Raw genomic sequence first — 15,353 nt, forward strand, 5'->3', positions numbered from 1 at the left:
ATTTTTAAGAGACGTTTGATTGATGCTAATGAATTAGGCTCCAAATAAAAGAAATGTGACCCTGGATCACAAAACCAGTCTTATGTTGACGGGTATATTTGTGGCAATAGCCAACAAAACATTGTATGGGTCAAAATTATAGATTTTGCTTTTATGCCAAAAATCATTAAGATATTAAGTAAAGATCATGTTCCATTAAGATATGTCTTAAATATTTAAAACATTTATTTTTGTGAATGGATGCAGCACTATCGCCAATAGAAATGGACAACTTTAAAGGAGATTTTCTCAATATTAAAATTTTTCTGTACCCTCACATTCCAGATTTTTAAATAGTTGTATCTCGGCCAAATATTGTCCTATCCTACGGAAGAGGATTAGGGCCAGGCAATAATAAAAAAATAAAACCATCTCGAGATTAAAGTCATTATAATGCGAGATTAAACTCGTTAAATTTCGAGAAAAAAAGTCAAAATACAATCTTGAGAATAAACTCATTAAATATTGAGAATAAAGTCGTTGTGTTTCGAGAAAAAACTCGTTAAATTTCGAGAAAAAAAGTCTAAATACAATCTTGAGAATAAACTCATTAAATTTCGAGAATAAAGTCGTTGTGTTTCGAGAAAAAACTCGTTAAATTTCGAGAAAAAAGTCGAAGTAATTGTGAGAATAAACTCGTTAAATGTCGAGAATAAAGTCGTTGTGTTTCGAGAAAAAAAGTCGAAATGAAATGTAACGTTAGAGAATAACGCATTTGATCAGTGTTCATTGCATAACCTGATAGAGGACATGGCAGAGTTAGATCACTTAGACAATCTATATTTTTGACTTTCTTTCAGTAACAAAGAATAGAACATTAGGTCTAGGTCGGCTAGGTGTTTTTAGAAGAAAAAATCAGTCCAATTTGCGCGATGTACTCGCTTTTGTCCAACATGAAATTCATGGAGGTTTCGTGGTTTCCCAGGATACCATAAAACGCATTATTAAACTTGTTGATCCTCAAGGTGTGGAATTTCGACGAAGGAGACGCTTGAGAAGACGCCACTTGCGCTGGCCCAAATACACTCTGGCATATGGACAGCTACGATAAACTAAAACCGTACAGCATTGCCATTAATCGCTGTATAGATGGTTACAGTCGTTACATTCTGTGGATGGAGGCGTACACAACCAACAACGATTAATAATGTGTCTTATGGTATCCTGGGAAACCACGAAACCTCGATGAGGTTGATATCAGTAATGAACACTGATCGAATGCGTTATTTTCTACATTTCATTTCGACTTTTTTTCTCGAAACACAACGACTTTATTCTCGAAATTTAATGAGTTTATTCTCAAGATTGTATTTCGACTTTTTTTCTCGAAATTTAACGAGTTTTTTCTCACAACACAACGACTTTATTCTCGATATTTAATGAGTTTATTCTCGAGATTGTATTTCGACTTTTTTTCTCGCAATTTAACGAGTTTTTTCTCGCAACACAACGACTTTATTCTCAATATTTAATGAGTTTATTCTCAAGATTGTATTTCGACTTTTTTTCTCGAAATTTAACGAGTTTAATCTCGCATTATAATGACTTTAATCTCGAGATGGTTTTATTTTTTTATTATTGCCTGGCCCTAATCCTCTTCCGCACTATCCTAACAAACCATACATCAATGGAAAGATTATGTATTCAGCTTTCAAATGATGTATAAATCTCAATTTGAAAAAAGTTACCCATAAGATTGGTTTTGTGGTCCAGGGTCACAAATGGTGAAAAATAGTTACAGCCTAAATTAACATTTGAGTCACCTTGATTTTGGGGATGCTCACTGCACTCCTTCCACTTAAACCTATAATAAAAAAGACGTTAGTAAAGGTTTAATAAAAACTTGCATAGTTCGGTAACTATTAGTTCCATAACCTTAACTTTGTTTGAGTAAAAGTTAACATAACTGCTAACGTTAGCCACTAGCTCATTTGGGTGCATGTAATGTTAGATTACATCACATTGAACTTGTCAGAGCAGGGCGCTTAACACAAACAGCAGCAACACACTCAAAAACAGAAGGACTATCGCTTGCTGAAAAGAGTTATTGACTAACGTTAACATTATTGCCCTGCCACGACATTAACAGTAGCTAACTTTACACTGGATATTCTGTAACTAGCAGGCGGACTGACGGCAATCGCGCCCGCGGCACCGCGCTTGCAACTTAAAAATAGCATCGTCTAACAGTCAAATATCAAGTGTAATATGATATTCTTACAATATTACAATAAGCAAAGTAGTTTTGAAGTGTTTTGGTTTACTTACAAGTTGTTTAATTCTTGATACCACGTCGCTCGAGAGGGTAGCCATCTTGGATAGATTTTTCAGGTAACGTCAGCTGCACGTCATGACGTCATATCACGTGATCGACAGTACACTTTAAAATAGTGAGTAAACCAGCGGTGTTCACTCAGAAATGCTGAGGCACACAAACATAAAAATACATATTTGTTCATAGACATTAATAGTTTAAAGGTGGATTAACTCAGCAAGAGATTGTAACTGTAGTGACCTCGGTCTTCAATTCAGTGGAGTAGAAAAGCTCAATCAGGTTCCTTCTACCTTTTTAATAAATTAAATCAATAAATTAATATAAAGTCACCTTTATTTATACAGTGCTTTTTACAATACAGATTGTTTCAAAGTAGCTTTACAGAGATAACAGGAAAATAATGCAAGAAAGTTTGTTTCTAGAAAAAAATAGCTTCACAGTCCAGCTTAAGTCAGTTCAGTGGTGATTAATTTTGTTGTATAAATAAATAAATACATTTAAATGTGTGTTTATAGCCACTTTGGAGAAAACCGTGATGTCATCGTCCAGCTCAGTTCAGATCTCATATAATAGTGTCAACGCAGGCAGATCAATAATATATATAAATGATATATATATATATATATATATATATATATATATATATATATAATATAAATTATGTATAAATGTATACAGTATATACATGCAAATATTTCTTAAATAAATACATGCATATGTGTGTATTTATACAAACAAAATAATTATACACAGTACACACACATATATTATGCAAACACAAACTTTTATTTTGGATGCGATTAATTTTTTCCCAGCACTAATTCAATTCCTTTGTTAATTTCATTAAATATTCAGATGTTTTTGTGAACGTATATGTTCAGACTGGGTGTTTATTTTGTCCTGTTTTTATAAAAAAAAAAAATTTGATTAAGAGACTTTTTTTCATGCAGTGGTTTTAAGGCCCTGACACAGGCGACGTGAGTCAACCCTAGAGTCGGCTTTAGTCATTGCTAGTTCTTTGACGTCGGTTTTGTGTTTCAGGGCCTTAAGAATATGTTTATTTTTCTGTACAAAAAGCTTGTTTGCTGTAGCCTAACCTAGTAGTCCAGAGATAATTCAATCCTGAAGTCCCCCCTGGCCACCCCTCCCTCTCAGAACAGCCAGCACTGTGTCAGTCATTAGCCGCGTTTCCACTGTCGGGCCAGGGCCGGGCCAGGGCTTTAAACGGGCCGTGCCGGGCTAATGGCCTCGGGCCAATAGCACCGGGCATGCGTTTCCACTGTCGGGCCAGGGCCGGGCCAGGGCTTTAAACGGGCCGTGCCGGGCTAATGGCCTCGGGCCAATAGCACCGGGCATGCGTTTCCACTGTCGGGCCAGAAGCTCCACAGCGCTTCACTAAAACACGCCCGTAACACGCCTCTCTGGGACAACGTCACACTAACCCATCATTTCACCAACAAATGGAAGTTTTATCAGAAAACTAATCAGAAATCACTGGAAACAGCGTTGAAAACATACACGATAAAAGCGGCCGTTTGCTAGCTTTTTTTTGTTTGTTTGTTTAGCAGCTACTTGAATATTTAAAACCCAAGCATCGATGTTTTACCACAGGTTTACAATAAAAAGTGATACATTGATCATAATGAATTAATTTATGTAAAAATTGCACATTAGTCACTCAGAAATAAATTACCGTTAGGTCTATTTCACAAAAGAAAGAGGACACACTTACTTTTTCAGTCGCGTCTGTTTCTTTAGCCTATCTGGTAACTTAGTTACAGGACATATTTACATCACATTTAGAAAAAATGATAATTTCTACAAATATACGCCATACGACCTGAGGAGCTTTAGCACTCTCTCGACTCCCATACAGATATTTTCAGTCAGAGAAACAGGAAGCTCCCGAAAAAAAAAGTTACTTTATTTGTTGATAGTCCGGTTTAAAGAGACGAGACGTAGGCTATGACAGATAAAATAAAAACATGACTGTGATAGCCTTTAATATTGGTCTGATTTCTTCAAGCGTTCGCTGTTGGTTTTTTTACTATGCGTATCTTCAAGCGTTTACTATGTTTACTATGGTAACGGCTAGCGCGCATAGTCTTTTGCATCACAAACAGAAGGCATTCAAACATGAACGCGATTTAAATTATTTTATTTTTAAGTCTTTAATGCTGACAGAATCATCCGGCGCTGCCGTCTCCCAACGGTAAACTCCTCCTCTGTTGGTAACCACTCCTCTAGCCCGAGCTGGCCGGCTTTGGCCCAAGGTATTCGACGGGCCAGAAATCCTGGCCGTTGGCCCCGAGTAAGCCCCGATCAAGTCCCGGAAGTGACAGTGGAAACGCGACTGGCCCTGGCACGCACTAGCACGGCCCGGCCCTGGCCCGACAGTGGAAACGCGGCTAATATATGAAAGGTCTTCACACCTTACAGTTGTCAGTCCTCTCACACCCAGCAGTGTTTCAGCTGTATATGTCCGTGAAATTTCACGGATTCCTGTATATGTCCGCATATGTGAGGTTTCCGGGTTTATCTGGAAATATACTGTTCCATGTTACTCTGATCCGCTTTTTCCCACATACATCCGGCAAACATCAAATTACACAGGAGTTTACCATGCCCGTATTTTGCCGGATTTGAGTCTTTTCATGCAGTGATAGCACTGAAATGAAACTAAATAATGGTAAAATTAAAACATTATCAGGACTTGCTAACCGATGTTAGTCGGACTCGGCAGCATTTGTGTTTTTGTATTCTTTGTGATATTAAGAATGAAATAGCCTACAGTAGGTTGTTATGATCAGCGTAGTTTTAGTTAATAATGAAAACATTGAAGTATAAAATAACATTTTAATAGAAAAATGCTACATTAATGAGGCTATGCATGAGTATTTCAGTTGTGATAAGACGCTGTAGTCTGGTGCACAGCGTTTCGACCTGAGCTTCGCGGTGCTTCAAGCTTTTCGAGTTCGCGTCCCGGCTCTATAAACTAACTTGATAATTTTGTCTCTAGTTTAATATTTATCACAAATAAAAACATTTGAAATGTACATTTATTGGTTCGAAACACTTTTAGGAGCTTTGTTATTCATTGTCTGACATTTTAATTAGTTGGCGTTTATTAAGACGATAACATTGCACATGCTGTTAACCAATGTTGGGCGACAGCGTTTATGTTTTTACCGTTCTTGATGCTTAGAATTATTGAAGGCAGTTTGTCAGCCGATCGCACCTGAAAGTCACAATGGCCTGAAGAAGCTCGTCGTTAATTCGCTACATTATTGTTTTGTAAATAATCACGATTCACGAAATGGAGATGACTGACAGGGATACCTATACAACACATTTCAAAACAGATCCATACATTGAACAAATCAGAAAAAGACTAAAAATATTGGCTAGACAAAAAAGGGGGGAAAAAGACTAGGCTACTAACTAAATAGTATTACTTTAGATAGGATAAAAACATTTTAAAGAACACTAAAATTTAAAATTCATTTTAAAACCCCATAGCACATTTCAAGGTTTAAAGAAAGTGTCATTTTTTTTATTTAAAACAGGTTTGCATCGAGTTTAGCGTTTATTCTCTGTGTGATGCAAAATGAGGAATACAGAATCGTATTCTTATTCTTGCGACATTTCAAATTTGTATTGCCAAAGAAATAAACCAGTTGAAACAATTGGATTGAACACGTCAATTGATTCACGTGAAAAACCTTAAAATACATTACAATGTTTATTTATTGAGATTTATCCTGAAAGGAACTTTGTCTTTTCCTGCTCTTTAAGTTAAAAAAACTTATCATCAGGCTGCTATCCGACACTCTCCAGTGATTCACACCTCATTGTCCGAACTGCCCCACCCAACCCCCCACATGCTATATGAGAGGAGAGGAGTGTCTGAGGCTGACTTAAAACAAAGAGAAGTCTCAATTCAGACTTAAATCGCTATTCTAGACATTAGCATTATTAAAGTGTTGATAATGAAGGAATTAAATAATTTAGGCTACATGTCATAAAAGTTTATCAACTAAATATTTAATTATTTCAATGATTGAAGAATTAAAACAGAATCAGATGCTTTTGTTTGATCAGATGTTGAGATGATTTAGCTACTTCGATTTACCAAACGAAATAGTACAAACTGCAAACTCATGTTCTTTTGTCGCTCAATAAAAACTCTTTCTGTATAGGGATAGTTTTTTTTTTCTTTTTTTTTTTACAGAACTGCTGTTGATATTACGATTGGAATTTTACAGATGTAAATTCAGTCTTCGTCTACTTTTGGATAATAGCCTATTTGTTCCTTAGTGTAAAATGGAAAAGCATGGTAATTTTATTTTATAAATGTTAGCAAAAAACAATGTTGTAACCATTTTAGAAATGCAGGAGACTAATCTCTCTGCGTTAATAAAAAAAAAGTATATGGACACTGTTCGGGATTTAAACCCGTGTCAAGGAAACTGTTGTCCAACAGTGAGTGCTCTACCACTCGACTAGCCTACGAATTGACTCTGAAAGACACCCAGAAGTTTCCTTTGCCTGCAGTGTCCGCACACACGAGAGAGAATCGCTCTTCACTCGTCTTATTCTGCAATAGTACAAATATTCAGCTTCATTGCACCTAATTTTTTTCACTGACTGCGAGATATGATGGTCTTGTCTTGTGGTGTATTTTTTGTTTGGTATAGTGCAAGGGGGCCATGATTCAATCCTGATCAGTGATTGCGCTGCTGTCTGCAATATTAAATAGGCTATTGTTGTCATCTCTATTTTAAACTTTTAATTCTGTTTTTCTGTTCTAAAAGTTTGTTCTATTCTGTTTAAAATAACTTTTACATATGTAATTTTTGCTTTTGTGAGCTTTTACTAATTCTGTAATATTTTAAAAAGTTTTATTATTTTTTCTGTTCTAAAAGTGTTCTATTCTGTTTCATTTGTTTATATTTTACATATTAGTCTCATTTTTGTTGAGATAATAAAAAGACCTTGTGCTGTGTGTTTAAAAAATTATAATAAACAGATAGCTTTCAAACAGAGATATATATCAGTTCACAGCTCCACTTACATTTCAAAATGCGGCAATTGCAGCTGTTTTGCAAAATGTGTCTTTGCGCCACCTGGCGGTCATTTTGCAAACGACTTTGAAATGCAACTGGTTTATTCAAATAGGGTGGTAATAGGTATTCTGGTTTGACCACCAACTGTACATTCAAATTGAAATCTGATCAGATTTAGCAAGTGTGAACGGACAAAAATCACATGAAATGCCTTTTTACACATCCGATTCAAGCTACATTCATATGTGGTTTGAAATCCTATTCAAATTGCATTTCCGTTTCAGTCTGATTGTTCTGATCGGATTTAATGTTTATGTGACTTTATCACGGCATGTAAACGTCCAACGTTGTTATAGGAAACATGCTGAAAGTTGCTGCGCAAACAATGCTGTGTTGTTGCAAAGTGCTGGACAAGTAGAAAATGACAACATAACGGAGACGTGTTATGAAACCAGCGGAGACGACCAGATTGAAGCCGCTCATACCAGCCTCCTATGTTTCTGCCCCTGCCTCAGAAGACCCAGTAATCCAGAGCTGCGGCTACACATTGTCATGTTGTAAATAAGACAACATATGTATTGCAAACTCTATCTTTTTTTTAAAGGTTGTTATTGTTTTTTGTGTATACCTACCAACGCAACATCAATGCCATAGAAACCAATGCAGACATTTCGGAAAATTGAAGATTGGTATGGACACACAAATCGGATCTGAACATTTGCGATACACAATATGGACAGTCAATAATTCTAGATCCGATTTCAATCGGATACACAAATAATCAGATTTGGACTGACAGTGTAAAAACGTAGCCCATGAGTGAGCCATTGAATCATTCATTCAAAATGATTTTTTTTTTTTTTTTTAAATAATTTCAAATTAAATAGTTTTACATAGACTAAACAAAATAGCATGTAACAAAATGTTAATTGCTACAGTCTATTTAGAATTTTAGTAGAATCGTGATCTCTATTTTAAACAAAAGAATCGTGATTCTCAATTTATCCAGAAATGTGCTAGCCTAGAAATCTAGACGCACCCTAGCGGCAGCAAATTTTATTTTGCAGCCAGTGTCGTCTAGCAACTCTCCGTTGGCTTGCGAGCTGGAAAAACCGAACTCTAGTCTGGCTAATCACATCAGCAAGGGGGAAGGAAAACTGTGATAGTGTATGCAAGTCAGAGGTTGAGGGGTGCAGAGCGAAATTACAGGAACTACAGCAGTATGAAGCTGGAGCTCCTGGCACTCAAGTGGGCAGTGGTGTAGAAGATCAGGAGTTACCTGCTGGGATCTAAGTTTACCGTCCTAACAAATAACAACCCCCTGTGCCATCTCAACACGGCCAAGCTGGGTGCCATTGAACATAGGTTGGTTGCACAGCTTGCAGTATTTGATTTTGAGGTGAAGTACCATCCTGGTCGGTGTAACACTGCAGCCGATGCTCTCTCTAGAAGACCAGGGCTGGAGGGGATGGAGCAAGTATCTGAAGATTCGGAGTATGATGGCTGTGTGGCTATTTGCAGCAGGCTTCGCACCGGGACTGCAGTGGAGGCTGATCTGTCAAAGCTAATGGCAGGGCCTAGAGACGGAGGGACAGGACAGCTACAATCAGCCATGGATGATCAAGGAACTGAAGAGGAACTCTTCCTGGAGAATACCCCAACGTTACCTGGATACACGAAGGATGAGCTTTGTTAGTTCCAAGAGGCAGATCCTGTCACGGCAAACTAAGAACAAAAATGTGAGGACTCAAACGCTGGAGAAAAAGAAGTATTTAATAACAAAAATGCAAAACAAAACCCACGAGGGGGAAAAATAGAACCAAGTAAATACAAAAACAATAAACAAACTCAGAACACTCTGGCAGGTCTCGGGGAACAGGAAACAAAAGACAATGTACCGACACAGACTGCGAACAAGAGGGAACTAATAAAGGGAAACTAATCAGGAGGGAACAGGTGGATGAACTCAAACAATAATCAGATAACAAGGGGGAGGGATCAGACAATAACAAGAGCACATGGCCCAAAATAACAAAACACCCATGTGCAGCACAAGACAGGACAGGCATGTGACATTACCCCCTCCCTACGGAGCGGCTACCAGACGCTCCATAAGACCCAGACGGGACGGGAGGGACAGACCAGGGCGGGACGGGAGGGACAGACCAGGGCGGGACGGACAGACCAGGGCGGGGCGGGACGGGACGGGACGGGAGGGACAGACCAGGGCGGGACGGGAGGGACAGACCAGGGCGGGACGGGAGGGACAGACCAGGGTGGGACGGGAGAAACAGACCAGGGTGGGACGGGAGAAACAAAATGATTGTGACACCAGAGTGGCCCACAGGGTTCGAGAGACCAGGACGGCAATGTCAGTCCATCTGGCGGCCAGGGCGGAGACTTTCCCTCAGGTGGCCAGGGCGGAGACGACCCTTCAGGTGGCCACGGCAGAGATTCTCTCTCGGGCGACCAGGGCGGAGAAGATCGTGTAGGCAGCCAGGGCTGAGACGATCTGTCAGGCGGCCATGGCGGAGACGACCCCTCGGGCGGCCATGGCGTAGACGACCCCTCGGGCGGCCATGGCGGAGACGACCCCTCGGGCGGCCATGGCGGAGACGACCCCTCGGGCGGCCATGGCACAGGAACCGACACCGACTCAGGAACAGGAACCGACACCGACTCATGAACAGGAACCGACACCGGCTCAGGAACTGACTCAGGAACTGGCTCCGGCTCAGGCACTGGAACAGACACTGGCTCCGGCTCAGGAACAGACACTGGCTCCGGCTCAGGAACAGACACTGGCTCCGGCTCAGGAACAGACACTGGCTCCGGCTCAGGAACAGACACTGGCTCCGGCTCAGGAACAGACACTGGCTCCGGCTCAGGAACAGACACTGGCTCCGGCTCAGGAACAGACACTGGCTCCGGCTCAGGAACAGACACTGGCTCCGGCTCAGGAACAGACACTGGCTCCGGCTCAGGAACAGACACTGGCTCGGCGGTGTCCATCTTGTCCGAAGACACAGGTTTGGCGATGGCCATTATGTCCGAAGACACAGGCTCGGCAGATGTGACGTGAATAGTCTCTGTGGCGGCCATCTTGTCCGAAGACCCAGGCTCTGCAGACGTGACTGGTCGCTGGGGTGGTGCCGGCAGGACGAGCAGCTTGGGCGGGACCGGCAGGGCGAGCAGTTTGGGCGGGGCTGGCAGGGTGAGCAGCTTGGGCGGGGCCGGTAGGGCGAGCAGCTTGGGCGGGGCCGGCAGGGCGAGCAGCTCGGGCGGGGCTGGCAAGGCAAGGTACCAGGGCAACGCGTCAGGGATGGCAGTCACCTCCGGGATGGCCTCCGGGTTAGGAGCCATCGGAAAGGTCATTGAGGAGGCCTTTCTCTTTCTCCTCCGTCCCCGGACCACCGGAACTGGGACCACCGGAACTGGGACCACCGGAACTGGGACCACCGGAACTGGGACCACCGGACTCGGGTCGACCGGAACTGGGTCGACCGGAACTGGGTCCACCGGACTCGGGTCGACCGGAACTGGGTCCACCGGAACTGGGTCCACCGGAATAGCCACGGAGGGGTTCTTCCTTCTCCTCCTCCGTTTCGGAACCACCGGAACTGGGTCCACTGGAACTTGGATCACCGGAACAGAGACCACTCCCCTGGCGATCCTCTCCCGATGGCGAATGAAACCCTCCACCATCGCCTCAAAGCTGACATGGTCAAAAGCCCTACAGATCAGCCAGTCCATCGGTTCATCCAGCGCATAATTAAACAGATCCCTGCAAGCCTCCTCGCCCAGGTTCAGCCCTTCAGCAGCGCGACGGAACCTCTGACCAAACTCCCTCACCTCCATCCCCTGCTGACGGAGGGAGACCAACTCCTGAAAACGGAGAATCCGCTCCCATTGCGGACAGGAGACTGGTGGCGCCTCTCTTCTCCGCTGAGTCCTCATAATGGTCGGTACATTCTGTCACGGCAAACTAAGAACAAAAATGTGAGGACTCAAACGCTGGAGAAAAAGAAGTATTTAATAACAAAAATACAAAACCCACGAGGGGGAAAAATAGAACCAAGTAAATACAAAAACAATAAACAAATTCAGAACACTCTGGCAGGTCTCGGGGAACAGGAAACAAAAGACAATGTACCGACACAGACTGCGAACAAGAGGGAACTAATAAAGGGAAACTAATCAGGAGGGAACAGGTGGATGAACTCAAACAATAATCAGATAACAAGGGGGAGGGATCAGACAATAACAAGAGCACATGGCCCAAAATAACAAAACACCCATGTGCAGCACAAGACAGGACAGGCATGTGACAGATCCGACCATCAGTGTGCTTAAGTGTTTCTGGGACAAGAAGAGAAAACCCACAAATCATGAGAGAAAGGCTTGTCTCGACCGGTGCTGTTGTTGCTTAAACAGTGGGATAGGATCCAATAGAGATGAGGGCTGTTGTACAGAGTCATTGACGATGTGTTCAAGAAGTAAAAATGCATGTGCCTTGTGTTTATCAGTATCCTTATGTTTGTTGGGTAAAAAAGAAAAACTATATAAACAAAGTAAAAATGAATTTGACTGATAACTACCCCCCCACAATAGATTCTACAGATATCGCGATATATCGATATCGTGAATTCTTTTGGCCACTATAACCGTGGTGTGAAAAATCTAACATCGTTACAGCCCTAGTCCAGAGGTAGCAGTGGGTCAGCAGTAGGGGTGGGGAAAAAAATAGATTCTTAGATGAATCGCGATTCGGGACGTGGACGATTCTGAATCGATTCACAAATGTCAAAAATCGATTTTCTAAAAAAAAAAAAATTCTAATAACGTAACATTGATGGAACGCAAAAGGCGGAACTCTGAAGCGGACGTGCACGTGCGCGGACAGTCTGTGGCGTGCACATAACATAACGCGCACATAACGGACGCATGATGGCTAAGCGCCAAATGTGCAATGCCAGTCACAAAAAGTTACATTTTGACTGTAAGTTACTCTGTTTTTTATTGTGGTATACAGCAAACATTTCAAGTCATAACTCTTTATTATTTAGTTGTGTACTATAAGTCAAGAGCGACTTTGTATGTTACTAATTATTCAGAATATGCATAAGTCCACAAGCATTATACGTTATGATAGCTTCTGGTACATAATTCTATATTTTTGAACGAAAACTGTTTGTGAATTTGCTACAGCAAAATGTTTGTTTTTTTTGTGTGAAGGATTATATTGCTAATTGGAAATAACAAGAGGATGTTGGTTATAAGTCTATTATTAAATGCTACTATGCTAGAGATTCAGAATATGCTGAAGTTTGTATTAATTTACTACAAGTATGCTGCTAGTACAAGCACACATTTATTTTCCTGTTGGTTCTCAGCAATGTTGGGACATATGCTGGCAAATGTAACCTTACAGTTGACTTGCCAAATCACTTCCATTTGTTTTATTAATAAAATTAATATAGGAAGTATTAGAAGTAAGTTCGTTATGGGTCATCATAAATACTTTGCTTTAAAAGTACCAAGTAAAAACATTTTTTCAATGTTTTTGATAAAAGGCACTTCCCTGAGAATTGAACTTAATAAATGTGAACAAGACACTTTAATGTCTGCCATTATGTTTGTCACTCTGTATAGCAAAGCAGATGAGAGTAGATCATGATCAGAAACCTGATTAGAAATCATTATGAATAAAATCGAATTGTTTTGAATCGAAAATCTTTTTGAATCGAAAATCGATTTTGAATCGAATCGTGGCCTCAAGAATCGGAATCGAATCGAATCGTGAGATGGTAAAAGATTCCCACCCCTAGTCAGCAGGTTTACTTACGATATCATCCCCCAGGACGGAACAAGATCCAGGATGCCTGGGCACCCACGGTGTATAAGGTGGTGGAGGTGCATGGTACAACCTACACCATGGAACTGCTGGAAGGAGGTCCTGAAAAAAGACTGCATAGGTCATACATCAGCCCCTGTCTGAGACCAGTCCCAGTGCCTAGGAGAAGAGTGACACCTGTAGAAGTACCTACCCCCGAGTTGGTGGAAGAGATACCTGCACTGGATGCAGAATGTGTGCTTGTGGAGGAAACCAGATGGACTGAGGAAGATCCGGTGGACCCAGTGCTTGGAAATTTGCAGCAGCCAGTGGCACAGCCAGAGAATGATGCTGGAATAAGAGTGGAAACACAGGAGGACAATGATGAAGCACAAGTAGGTGATGAGGCAAGTGTTGTCAGAGAGCTCTCTCAGCCTGAAACGGAAAGAACTGATTCACCTTTGGATGTGATGGTGACTCGGCCTGTTCCCCGAAAGCCCAGGTCAGTGAGTGCTCAGGTGGATGCACCCTGTTCTTCACCACGCAGGATCCAGCTGTCGACTGCTGGGGTTCATAGCAACCCAAACAGGCTGCCTAAGTCTGCTTGTAATTCTGTGTCCTTCAGTCCCAATGTTTTCTCCCAGGTGTTAGCTGGAATAGTTTTGTACACATCTGGAAAACTACAAGGAGTAGTGGATGATTGAAGGATGTCTGCAGTCATTGAGGACGTTGACTGTAGGCAGGGGAGAGTGTAACCGGGGCAGGAATAGCCTGATATTTGATTAATTTCCCCTGTGTTTCACCCTCATGTTTGCTTTGACACAGCTTTGCGCGCAGTTCCCAGTAAGAGTTTGTGCATGCGCAAAAGAGAGATAGTGTGTGTCAGACTGAAAGAGAGCGCAGTTCGAAACAGAGTTACACGGAGGGAGAAATAGTTGATAAAACTGTTAAAGAGAGAAAATATCCAGTTTGATATTGACTTTTCCAGTTTGATATTGACTTCCAAATCATTAAGAATATGTAGTTAAAAAACAAGTTTGTCGCTGCAGAGAAAGATCTATTTTAACTAAAACTGGTCCTTATCTTATTCCATCTCAAAAAGTGTTTCTCTGCAGAATATAAAGGAAATAAATTAAATTTAATTTAAACTTTGTTTTGTTAAAGTGCATTGTATTAAAATGGCCGTGACTGTAAAGGATTACACTGATGGTGGGTTTAAAACAATTCATTTTGACTGTCTGAATGGAAAGCTTAAATTTAAATGGTTAAAGTGTGCACAGGTTTTTAGTCCAATAATTAAAACTTAATCAGAATTTATTAGTAGGAAATTACTAGTTATAAAAAAATAAAATAAAAAGTATATCGACTAGCCTATGCATTTCATTAGGTTTGTGAATTGGTATGTTTTCTAATGGTATCTCCCAAGGGAGAGGATCTCTTTTTTTTATAACTAGTAATTTTCTACTATTCAATTCTGAAAAAAACTGAGGTTTTAATTATTGGACCAAAAACCTGTGCACACTTTAACTATTTAAATTTAAGTTTTCCATTCAGACAGTCAATTAGCAAACACCATCGCACACCTGCAGGTGATAGGTGCGCAGGGAAAAAAATACCAAATAAGTAGGTTAAAAAATCTCAAAAAACCAATTAAGCTCAATGACTGAATACATAATTAACACAACATCATCATAAACAGGTACTAAATATAATTGTGAATAATATCAGAGTTAGTCAATGCACTTTAACAAAACAAAGTTGAAATTTTAATTTATTTATTTCACTTATTCTGCAGAGAAACTGAGATGGAATAAGATGATAAGGATCAGTTTTAGTTAAAGTAGATATTTCTCTGCAGCGATAAACTTGTTTTTTAACTACATATTCTTAATGATTTTTAAATACTCAACTTCTTTCCAATCCTTTGTAATGCGAAGATCAAGAAACGTTACTTTATTCATGATTGACAATATCACAAATGCTCTGTCAGTTGGTATAATTATATTTAGATAAAAGCCAGAAGAAAAAAATATCAGTGGTATTGATAGCTTTGGGAATCTGCGATTGATCCTTTGAATCAATCCTTTATTTTTTCATTTGAATGTGTTTTCTGTATGTGATTTTCAATTATCATTTTAGC

This window comes from Scardinius erythrophthalmus (assembly GCF_964197995.2).
Source record: "Scardinius erythrophthalmus genome assembly, chromosome: 4".
Classification (NCBI taxonomy): Eukaryota; Metazoa; Chordata; class Actinopteri; order Cypriniformes; family Leuciscidae; genus Scardinius; species Scardinius erythrophthalmus.